Source organism: Halyomorpha halys, unplaced genomic scaffold (genome assembly GCF_000696795.3).
Source record: "Halyomorpha halys isolate HHAL.00 unplaced genomic scaffold, Hhal_1.1 Scaffold138.1, whole genome shotgun sequence".
Classification (NCBI taxonomy): Eukaryota; Metazoa; Arthropoda; class Insecta; order Hemiptera; family Pentatomidae; genus Halyomorpha; species Halyomorpha halys.
The window spans coordinates 37,298-45,080 of NW_027115565.1; positions in this window are offsets into that span (position 1 = coordinate 37,298).

Sequence of the window (7,783 nt, forward strand, 5' to 3'; positions counted from 1 at the left end):
GATACCTTGGATTGCCTTTTGGCATTATAAGGTTAGGTGAGGGGTCCAATGAAGGTTGTAACTTGGTTGGCTTACGCTAGTGGATTATTGGAACGGGGAGGGGCCGTTCCGCAGGTGGAATGGTCAAAATTTAGACATCAGACTTGAAGAGTCTAAGGCCTTCCCTCGTCGAGGACGTCGATTAAGGGAACAGTGCTCTGCCACCTCCCAGGTCGTGGTGGAGGGGCGATCTCTCTGAAACTGGGGTTCCAGCAGGCCTTCAACCCATCAAAGAATTTAAAATTCGTTGCCTAGAATCTTCTATTTACAAAGTGGTAAGGAAATTCGTGAGTGTGAGAGTGGACACATCATATATTTGAGTTACGTGCAAATTAAAATTAATATTAAAATTGCATAAAAATTCTTTTCTTCATAACTTTTTTTTCTTAATTTTTCCGTGAATCAATGAAATATATGAAATGTTAAGGGGCTGACGTTTCATACAAATAAATAAAACATTCATTATGATGTTAAATATATTTTATTATCTTTTATTTATTTGTTTGGTCTTTTTTATCTCACAATTTGATTATTCTCCCAACGAGCACTTGAGGTGGTCCGGAAAATGTATAAAACTCGAATTTATCAAATATTTTATCAACCGAAATTCAACCATTTTCTACTATCAAAATGCCCAAAATGATTTGAAAATATGGGTATATACATCAACAAGGTTTATCCTTACTAACACTGGTCTGTTTGAATCGGATTTTACTAACTTTAATATTATTATTTATTGTTATTTACAGCCTACGATTTTTGCTCTTAAGTAGATTGCATAATCTTTCAACAAAAACATTTGATCTCTCTCCTCTCATTAAAAAAAAAGTAATAAAAATTACGCTCGTTTTATATTTGTCCATCGAAATATATGAGAAAAAAACACTGTTGTTATGAAAAAGAAAAATACATAAATGAATAAAATCATATAAGGCTTAAATCCAAGTTATAACCATGCCATGACATTTTTATTGGCCGGTTGGTGGGTTGACAGATCAATGAGAAGCTTTCCCTCTTTCCCGAAATAATATTTATAACAAGATATACATTTTTCTTAATTTTTTTATCTTATCTTAATTTTTATATACATATTCCAATGATTAGTAGTTATTTAATTTAAAATATCTAAGTATTCCTGTAATAATATTAGAAGACATAGAAATGGAGATTCTGAGAAAGTATTTCCAGGAACTTGGCTAGTTCGTCTATTATCTTTTATTTCGAAGGAACTCTATAAAAGACTAATTTATAATAGTATTATAAATAATACTAGTACAATAAATAAATAAAAAGTTATTGGCAGAAGCAGTAGAGATCTATTATATAGCATAATTTATATATACCACGATAACTGGGAAAATGATACAACACACTTATGGCCGTGGGTGTTGGACTCAAACCAAAGCTCTAGAAAGATCTCACCTCAGTTCTTAAAACATTCTGTTTGGCTGATGGCATAAGGGTACAAGTAAACTCGGTGCTACAATGCTTGATGTTCCAAATTAGAAGGCAGAATAAATAAAGAGAGAAAACTGGCAAGGCATATAGGAGCAGTTCAGCCCTTAAATGATTATGATATAGCCACTCAACAATCATAACTAACAGAACTATATTATTGAAGATAAAATAGAGTTAAAATCTAATAGCCTAAGAGCCATGAGGTAAAATAAAAAGTTATATCGTCCCATTATTTGATTACTTTAACGAAAACTTTATACAGTTAAGATTCAAAATTGATGACTCTGCCAACCATAGTTAGGAAGAATAATGGTGGCTGTTCCAATGGTGCAAGAAATTCATTTTTCAGTTCCTTTAAGTAAAAAAAAAAAATTTAGTTATTTTCCCTCAGAAAATGGTTCAGTTTTTACCTAGATTATACAGCTATGTAAGGGTCACAGTAAATATCATTAAAAAGAGTATCGAAGTATTTACGATGTACGTCTTCTGATGTTCGTTTTATTACGGAATAAAAACCTAAAATGTTCCCTCATTTTTTATTGAGAGTATTTTTAAAACTACCGTACAACACTAAAAAACTTCATAGTACATTTTTAAAGTAAATTAGATTATTTGAAAAATGAATGCAAACAGAAATTTGCGCTTAATATTTCCTGAGATATAGTTTTTCGTAAACAAAACCTTTTTTTTTTCTTTTTTCTAAAATACCGACAAATAACCATTTTCTGAATCTATTGTATCAATTAGAAAATACCACCCTCATGAAAAAAAATAGTTATAAGCTACTTTATAGCGTATTAAAATTTAATTTTAGAGCTAACAGACATATGCAAGTCATGAGATTTCATAAATCAAAACTTTTTGTCTGTACAACTAGAATTAAAAATTGGCAAAAAAAAAAAAAAAACTGCAATTAATACGAAGATAAACGTCATAAACTGCATTATATATAATATTTTCACTACTGTACTAGATTTGAGTGCTGATAGACATCTATACGTCATATGATTCCTGAGATATAGTTTCCTTAAAATAAATAACTACTTTTTTGGTAGGAAATGTTGCTTTCTTAAAAAATATTTTGGGTAGTTTTAAATATGAAAAGTTCCATATGAAAAATAATTTCTTTTAAAGTTTTGAAACAGCCCCCATTTTTTATGGTCCCTAATTATGTTTAGCATACTCATTTTTGAATATTAATTTAATTTAAGTTATTTGAGTATTTAATTTACATCAAAAATGGGGGTTAAATAATTGTTTTCTTTTTTCTTTTTCTTATTGGAGTTCTATCAATGGGTAGATTCTCCATATGTTCCTATCATTTATTTTATATTCAATAGCAATTTTACTTGTTTTATATAGTATTGTTAAGAGTTGTAAACAACAATAAATAAAATTAAAAAAAAAAATTCTGGATCATAAACGGAGTATACACTTCAAAGTTGGCAAAATCGTATTAAATGTAATTTTTTTTAAAATTTTATTTAATGTAATTTACAACTGTACAAAATAATACAATGGGTAAATATGTTGTACGTTTCATATACACTAGAAAATCTTTGGAAGGTACCACCCATTAGTGGTACTTCAAAAATTAATTTAAATTAGAAGGTTCCGTGGCCATCTTCTACAAATGTAATTTAAAATAAAAATAAATACATTGCAACTTGGTGGTATAAAAAGATGAGATTTGTTTGATGAATAACTTACTGAAAAAAAAGGACAGTGTTATAGATTTTTTTTAGGATTGTATTTGTGATGACAGGGTTCTAGAGCTTAGTGGGATTCCCTTATCTGAACAATCAAATCCAACTTTATAATCCTTATTTAATCCCACACCTTTGAAAAGTTATGAATTATTCCAATCCCTTTGGTAAAATACCTTGCTGGAATATTCTCTGCATTGTGTAAGGTGTAAGCTGCTCAAAGGTTGCTACCCATAAAATTAATAATCCTTATTAATTCTGCATCAGTTCTACCAAACAATTGCATGGATTAATTGCTGAGCGCTTGCTAGTACTTGGTATGCAGATTACTAAAGTATTTTAAATTTAATTAAGAGATTCTATTATAAAATGTAAATTATTTTTGAATATATCTTTTGTTTCCATTATTTTCAATTATGCATTAAACGACTGAAATTGTAAGCATGTCCATAGAAATAGTGTTGTATTAACTTATTTAGCAGTAATCGGTTGTGACATGAGACACCAGCAGTGCAAATAAAATAGGTTGTGTAAAAAAAAGTAATTGGTCTGTTGATGAAACTTTGTGAAAAAATTTCTTTTTCCATGGAACTGAAGGATCAAAAGAGCCAATAAAAATTCCTTCCGTGGAAGGATGTTTTTGTAGTAAAATATAGAGGGGTCAGATTTAAATAAATAATTTCTGGTTTATTAATTTTTTTTCAGTTTTTCGCTTATATTCTAATTCTATATGAAATTAAAGTAGGCAAAATGCCTCTTATATTTTATATCCGGGTAATCTGATGGGTCGCTAGATAGCATTATAAAATCATTATACTTAGAATTCTTTTATTTATTTTTGTAGTGAAGCCACGGGTTAGCTAGGTGGAAATATTAAAATTCGGATTCAATATATACAAAAAAAAAATGTGAATTGTTGATAAAACACATTTTTAATGATTTATTTTCTGTTATTATTATTTCTTATTTCCTTTTAATAACTTATCCACTTATCGTTCTCTACATACATCTTTCCAGTTATGTCTCACTGAACCCAAATCTACGTAATCTTCCTATCTACGTTGCGGTCTATCCCTCGGACGTTTACCCGTCGTTTCACTGTTTATTAGATTAACGTTTTAGGGATTCTTACCTTATCAGGTCCCACAACCTAATTATATTATATTAACTGGGTGTAGTTCCCTTAGTTATTATAATAGAATGTGCTCTATATCGAGGTTTTGGCAATTCCCACAACAACAATATGGTAAATGCCGTTAAATAATTTAGCCACATCTGCACCTCAACAAACAAAGTGGACCTCTGATGAAAAAGGAGATTCGGAAGAAGAAATTATTAAATATGAAAATGGTGAAAAGAAAATAGAATACATAATGGATGGGTCCGAATATTCATGTTCCGAAGACGAAGTGTTAGCTATTGCCGAGGTCACAAATAATTCTGAAGAGCCCGATAATTTTCAAATGATAATAGATGAATTTGAAGAAACTTTGTAAAAAAAAAAGTCAGGAAAATATACAAAAAATTCTAAATAACATGGAATCTCTTGAGTGTAGGTTAGCCAGCAGGCAGCAATTAAAAAAAATGTTGATTTTTAAAATTTCATCAACGGACTAATAATTTAGGTAACAATTATAGTATTTACGTATTAAAAATATTATTATTTTTCAATTAACTTCATTTGAATTTAAATTATTGAACTTAAATAAAAGATTAAAAAAAACAACAAAAACGGACTAAAAATAATTAAAAAGGAGCAATTTATGCATATATTCATATTTATAATTCTTGAACGATAATCAGAAACACCAAATTTAAAAGAAATGAAAAAAATGAATGAGGAGAAGATGGTTGGGTGTGCGGTCAATGAAAAACACAAATAAGTATGATTAACTTATTTTATTTATTAAAAAAAATGTTGATTTTTCAAATTTCATCAACGGACTAATAATTTAGGTAAATTATTATTTAGGAAAATAATTAGTCCTAATTAACTTATTTAAAATAAGTTAATCATACTTATTTGTGTTTTACATTGACCGCACCCCTAACCATCTTCTCCTCATTTATCATCCACGGTCAACTATCTCTCATAATTATGAAAAAAATGAATATAAGAGAATAAAAAATAATTCTTAAAAATCTAAAATGCTAAGATATTTTTTAACAGTAACAAAATAAAAATGAACAAAAAAAATGGGAAATAATCACGATTATATATAAATGTATACAAGTTTAGAAATTCTATATAAATTTTAAAATCATCTAATAATATTTATATTAAATTTCACCAATAATTAAATAATCTGTTTTTCTATTTATAAGCTTCTTTTTGAAACATTTAAGTGATATAATTTGGAAATAGAATGGACATAAAGTGATTAAAGATACTGGATTTATAGGTTGAAAGGGTTTTGGAGCAACGAACGTAGGAGGGTATGGAATTTGATTAGGAAGAGGAATTTATTTATTTATTATTTATTTGCTTACTTCACTGAGCGTTTTACGTACTTTATTACCTTTACTATAGTAAAAAGTTCTTTGCTTAGCAGCTGGCTGCTTGCTATTATTTAATCAAGCTCTTGAGAGCCAATGGCATTGAAGCTCATTGTACTCCGCTGTCTGATTGGTCCTATTAGATTTAGCCAGCTCTTCCCATTGAGTCTCCTCTTAACAATGGTGAGGGGTTTCCTATTGAGGAGGAAAAAAATCCTGTCCTTTATTCCGGGATAGAAATTCGTGAGATAAAGATATTTAGCTACTGGGAGTAAAATATCCCAACTGCGTTCTACGGTGATTTTGTAATATTTCTTCGTTTTTATTTTTCAATTCTCACACGGGGTTACAGATATAATCACAGAACTAGCAATAACTAAGATAAAATATTACTTTTATTGTGCTAATAAATGTCTCTATTTACTTTTTTGACTTTATATATTTATTACTTAATTGTTGAGAGTAGTTAATATTAAAAATAACACAACTACAAATGATTCCCTTTTTTCTCAGAAAAATATATTTGAATTCTCTAACGTTTCGGCCACTAAGACATTATTATGGAGACAACCTTAAAATTGTTTTTATATTATTACCTTATTATTCCCTCAAAAATAACACTAATACTTCTTAAACATACCTTTTGATTTGTCACTAGTCCTTAAAAAATGTATAGGCCAATTGTCCACTTAAAAAACTATATACTCTTAATTCATCAACAACTATTAAAAAAAAATTCTTCCTTACTAAACACAATAACAATACTAACAGTTAATGTTTTAGTGAATTAGAACTCTGTCATCACCTAATTACTGAGACTAATATATTTACATTAAATTTAATTAATATCCTCATTTTATTTTAATTGTTCTATTTTAAAAAATAGCTCTCTCAATTTGTATTAAACTCGGTAAATCACATAACTACAATTTCTTTAGTTACTAAAATCAGCTAGATTTTATCCTGATTGAAATAGTCAAACAGGGCTCAAATATCGAACAATAAAAAAGTCTTCCTCTAACGTACTTATAATTATTTGAAATGATTTTACATCTTACAATATTAACAGTAATAAGATGTGTATAGATATGAACTAATTAAATAAAGGATAAATAGAGACAGGAGTTCAGACTGAAAAATAGTAGTCAGCCGAGATCGCCAGACCTCTCCTGATCACAATTAGAAGGTACACGGATTTTGATAAACTATTTGTTATTTTGTGTAAATTATGATTGCGATCGGGAAAGAATGAGCGTGCTCGGCGAACTACGATTTTCTAGTCTGAGCTACTGCTTCTATTTCTCCTTTATTTAACTATTTTGTTAAACTATTGTATTCGTTGCAGAAAAAAAGATATATTTATTATAATAAGAATTTTTATAACCACAGAAATATAAACGGAAGTTGGTCCAGGTAATAAGAAATAAAGTTAATTTTATAACATTACTTAGGATCAATCAACTTCAACATCGTCAAATAAAAAAATATGGTTTGAAACCTATAATTTTCGAGATTCCAAGTGAAAATTTGTGTTACACGAACCGCAGAAGATTTTTAATTCCAAAGAATACATTCACTGAATATTGAAGAATCGTTTGACGAAGGGCTGACCTGAATCTCGGTATTGAAGAGTGGAAATGATAACGAACTGATTCAATCACCTTCCGAAGAGATGAATCATTCCCACACACAGCTGGGGGTCGCTGAGTAGCTTTTCACGTTTCAAATAAAATCATTTCTTTCAGCTGGCCCTTCTACTTCGGGCCTTCCCTTATTACCAGCCCTCTCCGATCTCTCCCTTTCTCATCCCTATCCGAGGAAACCTCTGATATTCGTTTCCTACATCCCATGCTTTCTTTTAATCTTTTTCAATGATACAATAACACTGTATTTTTGAATTATTTATTTTTCATAATTAAATCCATATTCCTTATCGAAATTTATAGAAAAATAAATACTTAAAAAAAATTAAATAATTATATTTGCTTTTTTAACCTATGGACCTTGAACATAGAAGTGAACAAACTATTTTAAAGTGCTCGTTTTTGCTTATAACAGTCACTAGAAGCAAAAAAATAACTTAA